We start from the raw sequence: 20,817 nt of genomic DNA on the forward strand, positions 1-20,817 counted from the left end.
GCAGAGAGCGAGGGAGAGTTCAGGAGGTCGAGAATCAAATCACGGTTTCGAAAGCGGGAAATAAAACAAGCGAAAAGTTTAGTTCTTCAAAGGAGCGTTTGGAGTACACTGTGACCGGCAACAAACCATTCAGCCCCGACCTCCTTTGCAAAGTGAGTACCAACATCTTGTATCTGCCTAGAAAACTGCCTTCATAACTGTCAAAACCCAGTGGAAACAAACATGCGGTTCTCGTGTGAATCTTCGAAATGAAAGTGGTCGAAAATGGCGTAATAGTTTTTATGAGCAATACAGAGGGATGTAGCTAGCTGTGCCGCTTGGTGTGTGTGTGTGTGTGTTTGTTTTTGTGTGCGAGCGTGTGTGTGTGTCACTCAGTATCCAAGTACAGAGCTTCTGTTGACGCTATAGTCTTTAGCTTGGTACACGATATAAACGTAATGTTAGCCGCGTAGTTTACGCTAAAACATTGTTTAACGTAATAATAGAAAAGCTAAACTCAGGCTCTCTTGAGAGTTTTCACACACCCTCAGTTGCTCACCAACTTTTAGTTTCAATGGGAATTCACCTGATATCTGCTTGTTGCATGTTTTCGTGGGAAAGTGCAGCGTTTCTGCATTTAAGTGACTTTGTTTCTGCAGTACTGACACATGTTTACAATGCTGTTTGCAAAGCTCTACAAGTACTTTTAGATACAGTCAACAGCTACTTCATTAGGTACACCTATGTTATGTCATTCAATCCAGTACAACAGCTCTTCCATAAATTCTACTTTAATGAAGTTGATACAGTTTCAGTTTTTGTTAACATTGTCAAAAAAAGTGATATAAAGTGGACACCATTCAATATAATGCACCCTAGTACATCACCATCACCCACTATGACCTCAACAATAAACATAAAGTAGAATCATCACCTACTACCTAATATAAGCAGGTAGTAGGTGATTATAAGTATAATAAGTGTGTGCACATATTGACATTTTGTGTGTGTTTTTACTATTTTTCTGCTATATTATATTACTATATATTTGTACTAGGGAAGCTGCAGTCCCATTATAGCCATTGAATTGAATTACAGTGGTAGTAACACAGTGGACCCTCCAATGACGTCATAGATTAGACAATGAATTAAAAGGAAGCGATCATCTCGGTATGCTAACATGCACAAACATGCTCATAATGACAAAATTTCCCCCCCAGTGACATAACCTTCAGCTTCTCTAAACTACACACGCACACACACACACACACAGACACAGGTCCACACCCACAACACTTAGTTCCTACTCTGCAGTCAGTGTGTGCAGAGTGTCACTTAGAGGGAATACAGAGCCCTTGTGCCCTGTAAAGTCAAGTGTGGTGACACGGAGCTTGTCACTGGCTGTCAGCGCCAAGCCTCTGAGCTGGCAGCCGCTTCCATTACACCCCAACCGGCCATTTGTTTAGCATATTTTATAAAATTAGTATAAAATACTGACACAGGTCTCCATGTTTTTTTTTTGTCTTGCGCCAATTTTTTCATAAGCGTTATTGCAGTAGGATACAGCAGGATATGAGGGAGCGTGTAATCACAGGATGCGATTAAGCCCATTTGTATATTTACTTTGTCATTAAACTGCTCAGTTATACTCTCTCTTAAGCTATAATATCAGTTTCTTGATACAGTAAGAAAAATTCTCAGTGATCCAAGATGTCAGCAGTAATTTCTCGAAAGTGGAAATGCCATCGTTTTGAATTCCACTGACTCATTTCTTCCTCTTGACAGTCACAGTCTGCATATTTCTCGAATGCACACATGGCCAGCATTTAGCAGAGAAAGTGTTGTACTTGGAGAAAAAAAAAGTGTATTCAGTTGTGAAAAGCTTTGTAGTATAAAAGTTGGTGTCCTCCTCACTGTTGTGGTGCTCTGGATGTGAGAAAAAGAGAACAACAGTAGGAGGATAACCTTCTTTCTCTTGTATTTGAATGCCATTGAGGGTAATCTCCAGAGTAAAGACATTTCTCTTTATAAACTATAAAACGTCATTGGTTTCTCTACAGTTTTGGCAAGCTCTGTTTCATTCTCACTGGGAATAGCCTAGTTCCTCTTTTAAATCTTGTCTTGAAAAAGGTGGGAGGCCTTTTTAGTCTGCATTCCATCTAGGCAGGGAGACTCTCTCAGGAGACTCTGATGATAAGTATTTTAGTCCAATTCATTACTCTGGCCCTCATTGCTATTAGGTCAACAGCTTTAGTGTCATGACAAATGTGTGATGACTACATTAGAAATAGGCTCACACACTCTTTTTTTCAGGAGATTTAAGGTGTCATGACAAGTTGTTAACAGCTGCAATGGCCTGCCTCCTGGAAATATTCACAGCTAGACCGACACATATGTTTTGTTTCTTAGTTTTTGTGCACACAGAGGTGGCAGTGGAGCTTGTGTGTTGAGTCGGGCGAGGTCAGGGTGGGGTCGGATGCAGAGGCTTTAGATGAGGCCCCGGCGTAGGAGGGTTTGCCCCGCGTTGGTTTGTCTGAACAGGTGTCTCAGAGCTGCGGCTCCGCATGCCTCACATTCCCAAGGTTTTGTTCCTGGTGTGGAGGGTCACAGAGTAGAGGGGGAGGACGGTGTGGGAACGGAGAATGCTATGCGCTCAGGGCTCAGCTCCCAGAATCGGTCCGGGGTGACCCGCTGATGGAGACAAACGCTTCCTGTCATTGCGGCGGGCCGGCTTGCGTTGACGAGAAACCTGTCAGCAGCCCATTGGACAGGCACAATGCTGAGAGCTGGCTTCCAATAACTGCATGTCAGCAGCCAGGCTATTTTCTAGGGGGGTGGGGGGCTTAAGGGTGGGTAGGATACAGTGGTTTAAGAGTCTTAATCCAAGCAGTGGTTTAGATCACTATCAGCTCAGTCAGAGTCGCAGTAAATTGCCTCTAACAATGTCATCATTCATTCTTAATTTGACACACCTTTTTTTCTTCTTTACCCAAACATCACTGATAGTTTATGTTAACAGTCACACACAGATTAAAAGATATTCATTGAAGATCTGAGGACGACTAAGCAGCTAAGTTTGACTCATCATGACTGCCTTGAATACAAAAAATTGAGGTTTCAGCTCTGGCAGGAATGCAGTCATTCAGGAAGGTTTGGGTTAGGGTTAGGGTAGGCAGAGCATGTAAAGAGAGAGTGGGGGGGGGGTTGTCCAGATTGTTTGGCTGACTTTGTTCCAGCAGCAGTAGCCTGTAGTGACTTCTACCTCTTCAAGTGTTAAGTGGTTTCTCAGCTCAGGTCTCTGGAGTGCTGCCTCTTGACATATTACTACCAGCGACAGCTAAACTTGGCAACACATGAAATATGAATACAAGTACATATGTCACCGTAGCAGCTTTAGTCTGAAGTCATGACTGATTAAAATATCATCATCCTGCCTATGTGTTTATTTCTCCTGAGCCCTCCAAATGTCTGATTTGCGTTCTGCATTGTGAAATCTACAGCTAAAAAGTGATAAGATTATGACAGCAGGAACATAGAGAGGACAGGAAATTGTAAAAAAAATAATTAAAAGAAATACCACAGACTCATCTGTCTCTCCATCCACCCGCTCCGTTATTTATCTAATCATTCTTTTACTCACCCAACCACCTATCTAGTTGTCCCTCATTCCATTCATCCATCTATTTATCCATCCATCCATTCTGTTCTCCACGTATAATCACCATCTTACTCCGCACTATCACTAATCTCCCTTTGCGAGTCTGCCACGGACTCGTGAGCCTACTGTCGCTCAGCTGATCCCGGTCGAAGAGATTAAAGTGATGTACTTGGCACGGGTATGTGGCAGGGTCACGGGTGATGAGCATCACCGGTAGCGGTGCAGTTATGTTTTGCCCCGGGCCTGCCCCTGCTGAGGTGTTGGGTGTCTCTCAGTATCCCTCTTAAGTCTCTGCAGCGCCGTGCCAGAATGAGCCCACCCAGCAGACTCCAGCCATCAGACACTGACGCCGGCTTCCTTGTATTACGGCTTGTGTGCCTAAGACGCTGACCCTGATGCTCACCCTTTAAGAATGCTTCCCTCCTGGCTTAGTGCACTTCATCTTTTTGATGGAGATAGCAGAGAGACCGAGGGAATGGCAGGAGAATTAATAAAGCAGTGGGTGTGGGAAGGCAAGTCAGGCCCCGACCCCTCAGGGAGAAGATTAAGCTGTAATGTGTTACTGCATATAGGTCTAGACATGAGTGGTCCTACAGTGAGGTGTTTAGTAATGGGATTCAATCCTATTTTAAGACATCCACTATTGAGAAAGTACAGTGGTCTTATTCAGCTATGTGTGTCCCATTGGTTTGCATGTATAGCCTTTGCTATAGCTGACAGGAAGCAGTACTACAAGGTATTGCTGTGGGAATACTGTATGCACAGAATGGCTTGATCACAATCTTCCAAATTAGAGGTCTATAAGGTTTTTTAAACCCATTGTTTAAAAGGAGTTGTTGCACAATCAAGTGGAGACATATTGGGAATGTGTAGCAGCTTGTAACTAATTTGTCAGTAGGCAGTGAAGGCTATAGCCTTACATAGCGAGGCAGAGGGTTCACTTGACTGACTTCAAGCTTATTTGTCAAATGTTTAATTTATGAGGGCTTTCCATGCATGGCCCCTGCCTAGCATTACTATGCCTATTCCCCTTATGGCTGCCGTGTGAATAATTCAACATACTCGGAGCAAACGGAACCAAAATAGGCCAAACTGTGTACTTGTTTGTGGCTCTGTCCTGTGAATCAAAGCAACCACAGAGGATTTGGGTTGTTCTACTTTGGACATGTGTTAGTATTGTATGCTTACTTTGATGGAAAATCATCTGAAGGCATCTCCAAGTTAATGTCATGTGTACACAAAAGCAATCAGGACAGGATTTGAAAGCAAGACATTGAACAAATCATTTGACCTCACAACTTTAAGTTTACAGCTTCACTACAAGTAGCAGCTTTACTGGTTTAACTACATACATACAAAATACACCAACAAAATATACCAACACACACCACACTTGATCCACACTAATGTGCACTTCTTTCAATACCGCTTCAAAGAAATATTAAGAGCCAAGTGTATTACTCAATTCAACACAGTGTGTTGCACAACACCAATCCAGTTTTCCATAGATAGTTATCACTAAATATTAACAATTAATTTGTTCTTCATAGGGTTGATAACACCAATATCACATATTTGACACTGTATTTTTCCTCGGAGTCATTTGGCTGTTACTGTAACACAGGTTTAATGGCCCAACTTTTCTTCAACAATTTATAGGGAACTTGATTGCACCATTGACAGTATTTGTATGTATGTGAGTGACAGGAAGTCCTTATTAATCACCCAACAGTCTTGACAGGTACTGTGACTGACAGTAACCGGATATATATCACACAAGTGGCCACTTGACAATTTGCAAAAATACAAACTTAATACGAATCAACAAATGCGTATAGGAGAGAAGAGATGGGAGAAATAAGGGAACAGAGGAAAGGTATAAATTACTGTGAAATATTGCTTTTCTTCGTTTTAACATTGACCAGCAGGAGGTATGACAGAAATTCAAGTAGCTACTAGTAGCCTACAGAGTAAAATGAAAAACATCACTTTTTACACTGCCAATCACATACATTTTTGCCATGTTTCTGTAGCTTAAGTTACCGCATTTCTCTGGGCGACAGTGTCAATGTACTGTATCTTAATTTATTGCAGAACAACCGGTAGCTTAGCTCTCTACACTTTCCAAGTAGCTTGCCCAACACTTCCTCTCAGTATGATGATGAGTATCCAGTGCTGCATTAATGGACTATGAGATTAAAATATTCATGTAGCTTGTGTTGATATTTAGAGTGCTTGGGAAGCTTGGTTACCATACACCAGCACTGTGACTGCTGTCCGCTTTCCTCGACTTGATCTCTACAGATGACAGCGACAGTAACTCAATCGAGCCATGTAAGATATAGACTGTAATTAATCTAAGAGTAATGAAAGTGAAGCAATGTTGTTATACACATATTATAGACTGATATGTCTACCAGCTGCTCCTTGCTTGTTGCTGTGACAGCTGTTTAGTTTGTAAAGGTCTATACCTGCAACAACCTTATGTGTTCTGTCATCTTTAGAAGGTAAGATCACATGAAAGGTAAGGTTCTGCAGAGGTGTGGGCATGTCACCATATGGACCATTTGTTTGACAAATCTGATCGTAGCATAAGTAGTAATACTAATCAGAAATTCTGACTTTCAGCCCGATATAACGCCAAGCGAGTGCACAGCGATTTCCGTCTTTGTACTCCCTCATGGAAAGGTTGTACAGCTTATGAGTCTTTCTTCCATCTTCACCGTACCTTGGCAAATAGTAGAATGCTACAGTGCCACGTGGTAGTCAACGTTCTTCTTCCCGTGGATGTCTTTGGTCTGATTGCTGACTTACGTAATTGACCAAAGCAGTGTGACGTCAAGTTGCGTTCCAGCAAAAGTTGATTCCAGTTTAAGTTCTTGCCAGACGATTGCTACAGTTTTTTGCTAAGCCTTATGCGGCCCCCGTCCTTATAAAGTCTTGGAGATTGCCTCGAGGCAGGTAAGGGATCCACTACATCACTCCTCTTGGCTTGACAGTGACAGTAGTGATTGAGTGCTTGATAACGAATGTAATGAGGAGAGAAAACACACATGGTCCAGTACTTCTTGCTTCTCTGATGTTCTGTAATCTCTTCGTAAATCTAATGTCATCCACCCTCATTCACTTAGTAGATGGCTGCATTCAGTTAAAACACGTGATCTCCCGGTGCCACTCAAGATATCTATTCCACCCTTGACCTCGACCTTATTAGTATAAGCATTAATGTGGTGACTGACAGGAGACGGGGAATAGAAATAGGGGAATAACTTGGAATGCAGGGTTCTTTGTGTGTCTGGGTGGGGGTCTTGTGGAGGCCTTGAGCTTTTCAGAATAGTGCTGATTAGTGCCTGAGAGGGTTTTTCTCTAGCTGCCTGTTTTCCTTCAGTTGTCAGGGACTCTTTCCAGACAGCAACACTGGCTTTCACTGGCTAAATCCCCCCTTTGTGCGCGGGGCGTCTCAAGTAGTGTCAGCTGTAGCTCTGTACACTTGTTGCTGTGTCTCCTGCCACCTCCTTCTGGGTACAGGCCCTCCTGAGGCTGCGTTTTCATTTGCCTGTTAACATCACAGCCCCCTTATTTGCCTCTGTATGACTCTCCACAACACGTAAATGTTTCATCGGCAAAAGGAGGGTCTGTTTGCATGTGTGCGTGAATGCACGCTTTTGTCCGTGATCTTGAATGAACATTCTCAAGCTTTTGTATGTGTGTGTATGTTTGTGTGTGCATGCGTCGGACAGGCAGTCATTCATCTTTAGACCACTAGGCCCATTATGTCTCTACTCCCTTGCCGCTCATTGAGTGCAATTAGAGCAATTTAACTGTGAATACCCCTTCACAAAGGCCTATTAGAACCATTAGCTATTCAATCTTCACTCTTTGATGGTTTTGCCCCATGTGATTGAAAGTATTCAATCTGGATGATAGAAGACAAGCTAGTATTGTGAGTTATCTAAACCAAAGAGACTCAGTTTGCAATACTATTATCCTCCTACATCCTTGCCATTACTTAGACAGTAGGACCACCCTTTGGAGGACATACACACACAGTTATTCAGTTGTAGCTCTAGGTCTATTACTGCTATTACTCAAGCATTACAAGTAGGGGTGGGAGGAAAAAATCAATTCTGAGATGGACGATTCAGTTTTCTAAATGTTATTTATTAGTGCGATGTTGACAGAAAGAAAAAGGCGGAACCCAACTATGAGGGCACTGCAGCACCTGGACAGTCTACAAGACACTATTAGAGTATATAAATATGGTGATTTTGTTACTTAGTTAATATGTAGCCTTGTCTTTTAGCTTAGTTAATTTATATGAAGTTGAATTATTAAGTTACCTTCAGTGTTCTTGATATTCCAGTTTGTGTTCAGTTTCATAAAACCCAGTGATCTTTTCCCCCGTTTAAAAAAATGTATTATTATTTAACACCATCAACAACAAATGGTCCCATTTAAGAAAAATAGGGGGGGCAAATGAATAAAACAAACCCAAATATAATGAAGAAACACACTGAATGCTCAAAGAAACCTCTTGGCACCCAATCTTATGTAAAATAAAGGGTGCCTCCACTAATTATCACACTTTTATGTAATACATCATTAGGCTTATAAAGCTTCAGGGAGAACAAGCAGTGGCGCTACATCACACAGCAAAGGCCATGCAAATGATTGAATAATGTGATAGTCCAACATTTTTACATATGGTAGGAAAAGCACAGGTGTTACTAATAACTAACAATGCCTCTGTTCTATTCAAGTGTTCCAGTAAACCTGCCTAACTATGCACTTCCAGTATGCTACCATGTAGTTTGCCATTTGCCAGTTTATACTAATTAGTTTTTGGAAGTCCAAAAACTGCCTTTAGATTATTTAGATAATACATAATTTGAGCCTAACTTAGATAACAATAGATGTAATTTGGTGTGTTTGCCCTTTTATTTCAGAACCATCCAAAACATGTAAAGAGCTGTAATCACTCTCTGTTGCCTATCATATGGGGGCCCTTATATCAAAGGACGGGCTTCTCTGCTAACTTAGCTCTTCACTCACCACTAATTGCTATGGAAATGCCTTTGAGTGGAGCTTTTTTCTCTGGCTCTAGTGAAATTGAAGTGTGATATTTATAGTTTGTTAAACCATGATAACAGAAAGCATATGGTTTTCATACGGCTGTGTATGTGTGTGTGTGTGTGTGTGTGTGTCGGCAGTGATGATGCAGTTTGTAGAGTGTGTTTGGATTTGAATGGAGTTTGAATAGAAGCAGTCCGCAGGGTGGAGTTGGGGTTTGGTTTGTAGGTTTGCTGGGTCACAGGGTTTGTTTACCGAGCATAGTACTACATGTTTAAAGGACTATGGCTTGTCTCATGTTATTGGATAACCCAAAATTTAGTACAGATATGACATAATATCTTGTTTAGTCAGTCCATTTAAGAGGTGGATAGTAACAAGACTTGGATAGATTACTGCTGAAGTAACAGGCCTTTAATGTTTTAATAACATCACTAATAATGTGATGTGATGCATGACATAATAGCTAAAAAGATGCTGCCAGTTTCTCAGCTCATGTCCAAACCTCTCACAGCTGGTCAGTACAATAGCTCCAGTGAGGCTTTTTTTTTTGTGTATGTGTGTCCTTCCGGTTTCCTCTCTTTCTTCCGGGGTCGTCGGCACCAGACAGAGACAAAGCATCTCTTTCTTTGTCCCGTTTCGAAGTCGTCCCTTCAGCGGCCGTCCGCTAATCTCACTGACCATCAGCAGCTTCTGTCGTGGTCAGAGAGAGACACACACACAGAGAGAGAAAAGGCTGAGATAGATAGCAAAGGAGGGGCGAGGAGGGGGTAGGAGGGGGTGGTGATGACTGGACCATTCGGCATCCGGTGAACAGAGGAGTATTGTGTGCCAGCAGGCCACTGTAGAACACACTGCTTTTATTTTTACAGGATGAAACTGGTGTTAAAGCTGCCAGGGATGCATTGACCAGCCATCCACCTGAGACTGAATACCTACCATAGGATTCCAAATGCAAACCTGAATGTACATTATGTAAAGGGCTGATCCACCAATAATACAGTCATAAGTCATCATATGCCTGACACAGGATCATGCTGTGAGCTGGCTTTATAGTAACACCAGTCACAAAGTCAGCAAAGTTATAGATTTAAGGACAGTTAATCTCTAAATCTCAAGTTAAGATCTTTGACTTGGCACTTCTTATAAGGCATGTCTTTAATTATTTCCTCTTTCTTGTCTCTCTGCTGTAAAGGCGTTGGCTACAACTTACCACAAGAGATGGAGGGAGTGTGCACATAAAGCTTTCAAGATGAATAAACAGATCCAAGCTGCAAGACAACCGAAACTCCTCTTTATACCTGATTAGTTGGAAATTATTCTTGGCAGATAATTTGCTATTACTGGAAAAGTGCACATTTGTTACACCCAATGAATACCTAAGCCAAGATGTTACGGCATCATCAATAAATCTCACACATTTCAAAAGCAACCTGGAGGTGAAATACAGCAAGAGAGAAGTGTAGTCTCTAAAAAAGAATATTGCTACATACTTTAATCTTCAAACTCTTTCATCTTTTCAGTTCAGGTGAAGTCGTTGGTTTTAGATGTTATTGTTGGATCCTCGCCGTAATCGGATAATTCATTTTGCCTCATTAGCTGACAGAGGAAGAGGTTAAGTAGGGGTCAAAGGTGAAGCCAAGAGGCCAGCTTGCTATTTTAGGTTTAGGTTTCAAACCATGTTATTGTGTTCTCAACTATCGTGACCCAACACGGTGAGTACCGCCTTCCAAATAAACAGAGCAGGAGCTGAACTTGCTGAGAAGCACAACTTCTTGGCGGAGGGAGGAACTAATAAACAGCGAGATCAGCTTCTTTAGTGTTTGGAGTGAAAACTAACCCTGCAGGCTTTTGGACCATATTGGGATTTTACATTATAGCCTGCTAGATTATTATGCATGGTATGAATAGTTTCTTAATCTGCAGTATATCATAGGTTCAGCCTTCACTCTCCCACATCAGCCTATCCTTTTATTAAACCATATTTAATACAACACTGACACAACTTATGAGCCAGCTAGCATCCAGGTAAGAAACCAGTGAGACAGAGGCGATGGTACAAAGAGTGTCCTAGTGTCACCTTGTTGTTAATCTGGTTTTAAATGAAGACCGTGAGGATTAGGGCGTAGTACTCTCACAGATGAGGGAGCCTCGTTTCTGTGTTACATAAGCCGAGCCTAATACAATAAACGTGTCTGTAAAACTTGTAAAAGCAAAGCGCAAGTGACAAACTGATGTGTGAACCTCAGTGTAGAGTTTCTGCGTGATGTAAACCAGCTAATGACACTTTCAACCGAGTCAGCTGTTTTACTGTATTGCTTGACATCATTGACAAATCAGTTTGCGTGATATATAGCAGATTTGACTACACTTAAATAAGCCCGGTTGGTGATTGTATTGCATTACCCTGCAATGATACCATGAATTGTGCATATGGTCAACTTTTTAGGTATGGGAAACATCTGTTAAAAAAAATAAAATTCTATCTCTATCTATTTCCTGCTATTGTACAGCATGACCCTTTGCACTATCCAATAATGGAGGAGACGATCTGATCCAAAATAAGCAAACTGCTCAGACTGTCATAACTTGTGGATGTAGTTTGGTATTGTGGTTGTGCATTTAGGTGTGAAGAAATAATCATTCACCCTATAAAACTTCCATTAGCTAAGGGCGTGTAAAGCTATTCTAACGGGGGAGGTTCATGTTAGCTCCTGACAGTTGTGGTTTGTAAAGACAACTACAGAGTGTAAAAAGAGAAAACAGAGCATGCTGACAGAGAAGAGATGTAAAAATAATATGTCTAGCATGACACATTGTGAACTGAGGTGTACAAGTGTGTCACGTCATTTGACTGCTCACATCCTGCACATAGAGGTAGCAACGTGTGACACGTGTCAGTTGGTAGTGAAGTTTAACCCCTCAAAATAAAGGTGTTGCAGATATGATTAGATCATAAATGAGTGAATGGAGGTGGTGACAGATGGTGGCTGGTCCTCTCTCATCTCTTCATTATTTGACATACAGTATAACCTAACATAGATCTACATAATCAGCTGTATTCAATGACAAAGCACCTCTACTTTATAGTACTGTTTACTTTCTTTCTTTCTGTTGTATGTTCATCCTCTCCACAGCTCAGGTAGAAACTTCACACAGCAGCAGCCTAGCGTGAGTTTATATGGAAACCCTGAAGAGACTGGAAAGAACTGCAGACCTTCATGGCTTTTGCGTAATTTGCATTATCTTGCAATAACATTCCTGCCTAGACACGAACATGCAAGCACCGTATATCATAATGTAAAGCAGCATATCTTGCAGGAGAAAGTCATACGATACAAAGAGCTGCTTTGTGTAAGAATGTCCATTTGATAGCAGCAGCGGTTCTCGACAGGGAATTAAAAACTGCTAAAAGGAATCTCATGAAAAAGGAAATATTTAATTAAACTCAGCTTTTAAAGAAACAAAGAAAACTATAGATTATAAATAGGACTTGGTAGGACGTAATTATAGAAAGATAAATCCTGCTTTAATCAATAGTTTCATCTCAAGGCTTCACCAGTTTCAGACAGACTGGAGGAAGCAACGCTGATAGAAAGCTTGCTGCTTGTGTGTCTCTGTGTGTGTTTGTGTGTGTGTGTGTGTTGTGTACACCTGAGTGTATTTACACACTGTGTGTGTTAAAGGTCACTCATCAGTTTGCTCTCAGAGGCATCATTGTGCACTCTGTTTATTGTTCTGCGCAAAAAATAGTTTATCTACCCACTATTGGGCAATTGAGGATGCATAAATGATGATACACACAAATTCTTGCTCACCCCTAAATTTTTTTTAAAAAGTCAGGACTTATAAGGCGAGGAAAATGCATCAGTAGTTATGAACTTGTAAGTGATTCAGACAGCTGCCTGGAAGTGTGAATGAGGTAATACAGCATTTCAGCATGTGTATCATTCACAGAAATAAGGATTATCACCGGTAGCACTTGCCATCACAGTCACCTGTCACATCTGTGTGTGTGTATGCATGCAGTGTGTGTTCGTGTATAATATGTATCACGGTTTTAAATGGCTAAAATCATCATCGTCAGTCACTGTAGCTGTGCAGAGCACTCGCTGCTCAGGCTGAGGCATTATCTCACTCACACTGATGATAGCAGCCAGCTACTCCTCCATCATCAGGGGTTTTCTCAGCCAAGGAATGAGCTGATTTCCAAGAAAACGTCATCCACAAAAGTCAACAAGTGTTAGCGAGCTGCAATAATGGCTACTCCCTATTTGCACTCGGAGACCGTTGCAAATATGTGGTTGAAAGGTCTTGAATGTAGTTGATATTTGCAGGGTGGCAAAGTTTAGTCACGATCAAGGGCTTTTCCTCTCTCTTGTGTTACAGAGCTTAGTTATTTCGAATGTGCAGAGTTCATGAACCAGGTGGTTTCTGATGGTTTTCTTTGCAGTCATTGTAGCTTTCCAGTTGGGACCTAAAGTGGTTTCTGTAATAAAAGAAAAGAAAGAAAAACAGTGACACAGCAGCAATGTTTGTGGCATTCTTTTTTCTTTCTCTTTTTGTACCAAAGTGATCGCACTTTTGTTCAAACATGTTTTAATTGGCAAAAGACAAATCTTTGTTTGCTATAACCTTTGTCACTTCTACAGAACTTCACCTTTTAATCCTGTATTTTAACCTGATCAAGCACTTAAATATGTGTGCAAGTTACCCACACCTAATTGGTCGTAAACAGTGTGAACCTTTTTAATCACTTTCCTTTTATTGTTGTTTATCTTTACTTTTGTGTACCTCAGGCTTTATAAAGTGCTGCGTCATGTCTCCAGTTTCACTGACAAAGCAGTAGGGAGTTGAGAGGCAGGCTGTGGCAGAAAGCGATACCACTTTGCTCGAGTGGAGGAGGAAGTGCTGGATGCATGTCGTGGTGTGTGTGTGTGTGTGTGTGTGTGTGTGTGTGTGTGTGTGTGTGTGTGTGTGTGTGTGTGTGTGTGTGTGTGTATGTGTGGGGTTGGTTGTGGAGTATGTGGAGGAGAGTGGAGATGAGACGGCTCCAGAGTGAGTGATAAAGAAGGTATAAAGGCAGGGACATTTAATGGAGGTGAGTGCACACTAACATCTGATGGATGTGACAGAGTCTGAATCTTTAAATAAAACTGAATCACTCACATTAGTCACACATTGATCCACTGTGCTGTAAAGCCTCTCGGTGACCCTTTTCAGTGCATTGTTAGTCACTTAAAGACTTATGGTATTTAAATGAGGGGAGTCATGTAGAGTTTGGGGTGCCACTCTGTGACTCAATCGAGGCATTGTTCTTCATGCCTGCTCTCTTCTTCCTAGCAACCAAAGCCCAGGCAAAATGATTAGGGGTAGCGGGAAATGGGGTTGACACACACACCCTCTTTTTTCACTTTCATCAGTCTAATATGTCTGCAAACTGCGCAGGGTGGAGGAGGTATGTGTTAATTGGTGGAACTAATAGAGAGATAAAGGAGGCCTCTAATAGAAAAAAAATCAGCTGACACACAATTCATTTACTGCCTTTTGTGTCTCCGGATCATCCAGTTCTTTTGCACCCCGCCCCCCCACCCCACTCCCTCGCCTCACACACACGCACACACATGCACACACATGCACACACACAGTTTCCCAGCAGCAGAAAGCTCAAGCTACCTGACTGCACATGAACCTGCACTGATCTCTCTGTCAATACCTCTGTTTGTCTTCCTGGCTAAAACCTCACAGCGTCTCACAGTCCAACTGCTTAATTGCATGCGATAACTCGTCCCCCACGCCCGCTAATGTTTTCATTCTGCTGAACTACCAGCAGCCAGCGTGCAAATACAGGAAAGAAAAGCTTACAGTATGCTGAAACACACAGAAACTTAGATTAATAAAGGCTTTAATGTATTTATGAGTAAACGCACTCAACTAGCCTCAAATAGCTGTTACTACCAGATTCAAGTGAATTTCAACCCCAATTTAGCCCGTGTGATATTTTGTTAAACAATATAAAGCAGGCATGTTCAAACTATTCTATACAGGGCCGTGTGGCTGCAGGGTTTCATTCCAACCAATCAACAGCACACGATTCGGCCAATCAGCTGTCTGAAGACTGAGATCTGTTGATTAAATGCGTCAAGTCTGTTGTGCTCCTGCTTGGTTGGAATGAAAACCTGCAGCCACATGAACCTTTATAGAATAGTTTGGACATTTCTTGATATAAAGGTTGCAAGTGAGTAGCTGGATATGCATGTTTGAAATGGTAGTTTAGAAGAGAAGCTTCAACAACCTGCTGTGGCTTCTTCTTTAGTTTTCCTTTTTGTCTCACTTTGTATTCTTTGGCCAAAATACTAGATTATCAGGCACTTCCTCCCTGCAGCCTCTAGGTCATCAGTGTGCTCGGAGAAACTATACAATCACACCAATGCATGCTATGTGCACATCAGAGTAATGGAATGAGTGCAGATAACAGCTAAAGCATGTTGGTGTCCTTTTAAAAAAAGCTGCTGCACACAGACCTGTTTTAACAAGCCGTTACCTGAACTATGCTCCCCTGCCTCCAAAAAAGAAAGATAATAAATAGATTTTTATCTAGAACAACAGACGTGCACAAACACACAGCAATATCACTTAACATTAGCTGGCAGTTCTTGTCTGATCTTGAGTCAGTGAAAGGAATCAAACTCATCATATACACTGTGTAGCCAGATAGATGTCGAGATCACACCGCAGCCCCTTTCTCTTTGCCCGGACAGGCTCTGCCGAAACCCCCCCCCCCCCGTACCATCTAGAGTTACCGCTCAACACTGATCTAATCGAAAGCCAGGAATCTGTGGCTAGACGGGCACACGGGGACACACTTACACCGTCCCACCACCGGCACTATCAGATCAGCCAAGTCATCACTTTAGCTTTACCCCCTTTTACTCCGTAACCTGACTCTAAAGCTGCTCTGGCTCTAAAAACAGCCCCAGAGTCCTACCGCAGAGCCCCCTGCTCATCATCTCCTCAATCCCCTGTCATTGAAAGGAGATGACCTGGTAGTCATTACACTGTACTGCAGGACACACTCCCTTCCATTTCTGAATGAGTAAAAAAATCAGCCTGAACACGAGGGAGCAGAATAGAAGAAAAATTAGAGTTGACATCATGAGAGAACAACACGGGAAGAATGCCCTTAATACCCTTAATGAGAGGTTAAGGGCTCTGCTGTGAATGGCTATTAGAGTGAAAGATGAGTGTAGAGGAGCTGTCGTAAGACTAAAGGCTGGGCACACATATGCGCCCCCCCATACACACACATGCATCCTCACAACCGCACATACACCCCCCCCACCCAATCTAACCTGCAGATTCAGAGTATTAAGCTGCATGTTGGTAATTTGGGAGGTGCTGATCGCTGACACTGCATTATGGCTGCTGTCCGTGAGCCAGGGGACAGCTCTGATGTTTTCTATTCTGACACCCTGTGTGTGTGTGTGTGTGTGTGTGTGTGTGTGTGTGTGTGTGTGTGTGTGTGTGTGTGTGTGTGAGTGTGTGTGTGTGTCTGTGTGTGTCACATCACACTGATGTGGAAAATGCTTTATTTGCAGTCTTCAAGGTCAAGCTGTCCATCTGTATTTATATATAAATATATATTTGACACTGAGTTGTCATGATTGATTTTGTAGATCCATCCCATCTGCTCACAGGCGTGCGTGTGTGTTTGTGTGTCTCTGGGGAGGGGACATAAAATCTTGACAGTATGATGTTCTGTAGGATTATTCGGAAGTACTCGCACACTCTTTCACACTAACTTGACAATGATTGAAATCAGTCCTGGACTCAATCATCATAGACTCAATCATCATAGACATTAGATAGTCTGGTGCTTTGCCAACCCTGACCAACATTTGCCCTGTTGCACCCAGAGGAGCAGCTTTAGTGGAGCCCACACACTATTTAACCACCTTTCTCCGTCCGCTCCCATCGGACTCTCTCCATCTGTTAGGACATAAGGCAGAGTCAATATCAAGATGGTTACTGCCGCCTCACTGGCACACTCGCTTTCTGCTACCAGTTTATATATTACTGTATATGGTGAGAGAGTCTCCATGGAAAAGTTTAATACCATATAAATACAGCACAGTCATTACTGTAGTAGTCACACTGAGATATTACAAGCTGCAAAATCGTCAGTTTAGCTTCACAGTGTTTTTACAGAACAGTTTATCATTGTATCCCCTGTAGACGCCAACTAATGCCTCTGCTGTGAAGCTAGTACGAGAACTTCCATAACCTGTCTGTGACGTTGACCAATAGCACCACAGAATGCCTCTCTGGGCACTAATGTAAACATGCCCAAGCAAAAGAAGAATGATGTTGGTGCTGCTGCTGCTTATTGGCGCAACTGTGAAACAAAAGAAAGTGTTGTGGCGCTATGACAACCAAACATCCAGTATCATAACCACTGCTTCGGACCGGATGCCATTGTTTGTTTACATTCTTGTTCCTGGTGCCTCCTCCTCATGATGTCACGCAGGTCTTGAAAGGCGGGCGACCTGGTTGGCAGGGTACCAACATGTAGTCTGTCATGTCTGCCAGCTCACAGCGAGAATTTATTACTCTGAAGTTGCCCAATTTGGCAAAGTGACACCCTATCATACTTAAATATGTGTCAAACATGAGTCTGAACCTGGCATAAGAGTAATTAGGAGCAGCTAATATGGACATTTATTTTAAAATCAATTGCAAAACTCTTTATAGGAAATGTAGCTAGACTGAAATACCTGTTTTCAGCAATTCCAGCAAATAAAATACCTGACAAAAATCCTATAAATGCATTATTGAAATAAATGGATTTCAATTTGGGCTGGGTATCCGTACTCAATACCTTTTTAAAGGTATTGATTAAATTAAATCAATACCAAGTAATTTTTAAACATCTCCCAAACGATACCTGCAATTGATCCTTTTTGCATCCAAAGCTAGAAAATATGACTGATGTATGCGATGACCCACATGCTGATTTTGAGCATTTTGTATTTAATAAATATTAATAACTTGAAGACTTTCAAAATGCATTTGTCTAAAAATCTAATCATTTAGATGTGGTAAAGTGGTGGCATTTATGTAATTTAATACATGATGGATATTGAATGAATTACTCAGTTGGTATCAGTATCACTTTAAGTGTACTTGGATTGGTAGTGGTGTTGTCATTTTTTAAACAATAAACCAGCCCTAATTGCAATGCATCCATGTCTCTTATTGGGTACTCCCCTTGCCCTCCTGCCTGTCTGGGATAATGATTGGTGTGACGTCACATGACTATATACCCAACCCATCTTGGTAGATACCCCATTGGCTGATACATATCTAATCTGGTTGCACGTAATTGGTTATTTTTTGTATATTTTGTTACCTTTTTGAGTGTTTTCCTGCTTTTTAACGACCCTATTTATATGCTGTTTGTAATGTGTTTTATGACCCTGATGAAGGCTCCAGGCTAAAACACGTTGGTCTAACAATAAAAGAACTTTGACCTTAATAAACAGATTTGCAACATTGTTCAGAGTTCCAATATAAAGTACGGATATCAAAGAGATATCTACCTTGGTAAGCCAGGGTTGTAACACTCTAACTATTTAAATCATACTTTCACTGCTCCTGCTTATCAGTGATCATCTGAATCTCTCGGATAACCGATGTCCACACGCTGTCTCTTCTCATGCAGTAATGTCGGTATACATTAGTAATGATGTTGTTAGATACACATGCCTCCCATCTCCTGTGTCACCGTGACACTGTTAGAGCAGCGTAGAGTTTCATGCGATGAGGTAATGCCCCACCAAACAATAGCACGCGGCACGGAGCTTAACCCGCAGAGCACCGACGGTCATTCATGCATACTAACCTGATAGTTTCCATGCCAACAGCCGTCATATTAAAGCTCATGTAAATGTCTAAAAGGATTTGCATGGTGATCATCTTTAACTATACCAACCATGATTACCTGAGTGAGTGCTGCACTGGCTGTAACATAATTGTGTGCATCAGAGAACCTTTAAGGAAATGAAACAGGCTGACTGTACTGTAACGGACGCTTCATTTTATTATGGTCTGTTAACATGTTTGGCGTACTTTCTGGTTTCACACAGTACAGCTTGTTAAAGTTTCTGTTACTTTCTTCAAAAATACATTTACTAATATAGAATTAATTTGAAGCTTAAGGTCTTAAAATTGCTTATTACATCACTGAAATTCAAAAAAATACAACAAAAATCACATTATTCATGTGATTTTTGCATACTATTCAGGGTTGTATACGCACACACACACACACACACACACACACACACACACACACACACACACACACACACACACACACACACACACACACACACACACACATACTCGAGCTTCCCTTGTGCATTAAGCTGTACGTGTGTGTGGGGCTCAGCTGTTGGTTGCTGCAGCCCATCTGTCTTCATGTCGGTGTGTGTTGGCGAGGGTCAGGTCTGGGTCATTTTGAAGACGTGCTTCGTTACTCTCTAAGGGATCATGTGTCCGTATAGAGAGTGGTGGTGGTGGGGAGGGGGGGACTGGATGAGTGAGAAATAAGGAGCAGAGAGGTAGTAGGGGTGTAGGGGAGAGAAAGAGATGCATTGGTGTTTTTTTATGACAGCGGAGGAGAGAAAAAATCAAAACCATAGTCACTCACTGTGGCTTTGTTTTGTACTGCTGGGTCTAATCTGAAGTCAGCTTGTGTTTTGTTTGCCACAAAGTTAGTTTGTTTGTCACTGTAGGAAACCATGTTCTCCACTTGTGTAGAGGCAGGCAGAGCTATGTGAGCACAACTGAAGGTAGCACAACCTAGGTGCATGCCAAAAGGAAGTAAAAAAAAAAAACAAGCCTCCCTCCCCTAACACAATTTAAGAATGCTACTAATACTCTTATCAAAGTTCAAAAGTTCAATGTCACTTTATTGTCAATCCTGCTACATGTACAGGACATGTACAATAAACAATAAAGTTGTTGGTGCTATTTTGTGTGTGTGTGTGTGTGTGTGTGTGTGTGTATGTTAGGAGGGTGTGGTTGAGGGCCGATGGGTGGGGGAGAGACACACCAGTTCAGTTTGAGGGGGGGGGGGGGGGGGGGGGTAGAGTTCCTGTATTGGCAGAGGGGTGCATTCATGAATCTACTTCTTGTGCAACTATTGCTTGTGTTCTTCATATAGTAGTTTGATTAAAACTGAACTCAGGAGGACTTTGGTTTCCCTTTTTGGTCCACAGGTAGGCTGCTAACCTACTGCCAAGTTATAGGCTGACAGCTCTTAGATTCTAACTAGACTGCAAGCATAAATGTGCCACTTTTGTCAGTTATTTGTTTTTTCTCTCTTATGATTTCTTGGGCATGTTTGCCTTTATTGGACAGTTGGTGGCAGAGAGGCTGACAGGAAATAAGGGTGGGAGAGAGAAATGGGTGTGACATGCAACAAAGGTCCCTCGCCGGTCTTGAACCAGTTGCAGGTATGTGACATGCACTGTAACTACTCAGTTATGAGTGTGCTGTGTGCCAACTTTTTTTTATCAGATGAAACCCAACAGCCCTAGCAGACGAGCTCAAATTCCCCTTCATGGAAATTCATTGTTTTCCAAATGTGTTAATATGAACTCATCATCATATCAGTAATGATATACAATAGAATATTATATAACTATTTGATTCAGGATGTGATCTGAGTATCATTTGTAACCAGCATACATTATGTAGTAGATATGAATTGGTGTTGTCAGGTTTATTTTTGACCTTCTGCATAAATTAGCTCTTTTCATTCTTAGATATTTTGTACTATATATTGAAACTCCTGTCTACTGCAGGCTGAGATTCATTTTCAAAGAGAACAAAGCAGCATCTGTGTAAAAAAACAAAAAAGTGTCCTTGACTTTCTTCAGCAGTTTACCCTGCTGATTAAAGTAGCAGCAGTAACATTACATATCAGCTCTGTGTGTCCTTCTCCTCTAAACACAGTATCTTTGTCTCATCTGCGCACAACTGGACCTGTTTTTCACTCTGTGGAATTTCACTGGGCCGACGCTGGTATTCAACAAAAAAAAAAA

The 20,817-nt window shown here is 41.8% G+C and overlaps 1 protein-coding gene across 3 annotated transcripts in view; it reads left to right on the forward strand.

The window, feature by feature from the left end:
- Positions 1-20,817, forward strand: part of mpp7a (MAGUK p55 scaffold protein 7a) — a 135,442-nt gene continuing 114,625 nt past the window's right edge. The window contains exons 1-2 of one of the 3 annotated variants that reach the window (XM_062441539.1): positions 1-152; positions 20,132-20,226. The gene's annotated coding sequence lies outside the window, so the exon portion shown is untranslated. Of the gene's footprint in view, positions 153-13,726; positions 13,809-20,131; positions 20,227-20,817 lie in introns of those variants that run through there. The other 2 variants (XM_062441538.1, XM_062441540.1) reach the window with 2 other exon arrangements.

The sequence above is a fragment of the Scomber scombrus genome, chromosome 20 (assembly GCF_963691925.1).
Source record: "Scomber scombrus chromosome 20, fScoSco1.1, whole genome shotgun sequence".
In the NCBI taxonomy this organism is placed as follows: domain Eukaryota; kingdom Metazoa; phylum Chordata; class Actinopteri; order Scombriformes; family Scombridae; genus Scomber; species Scomber scombrus.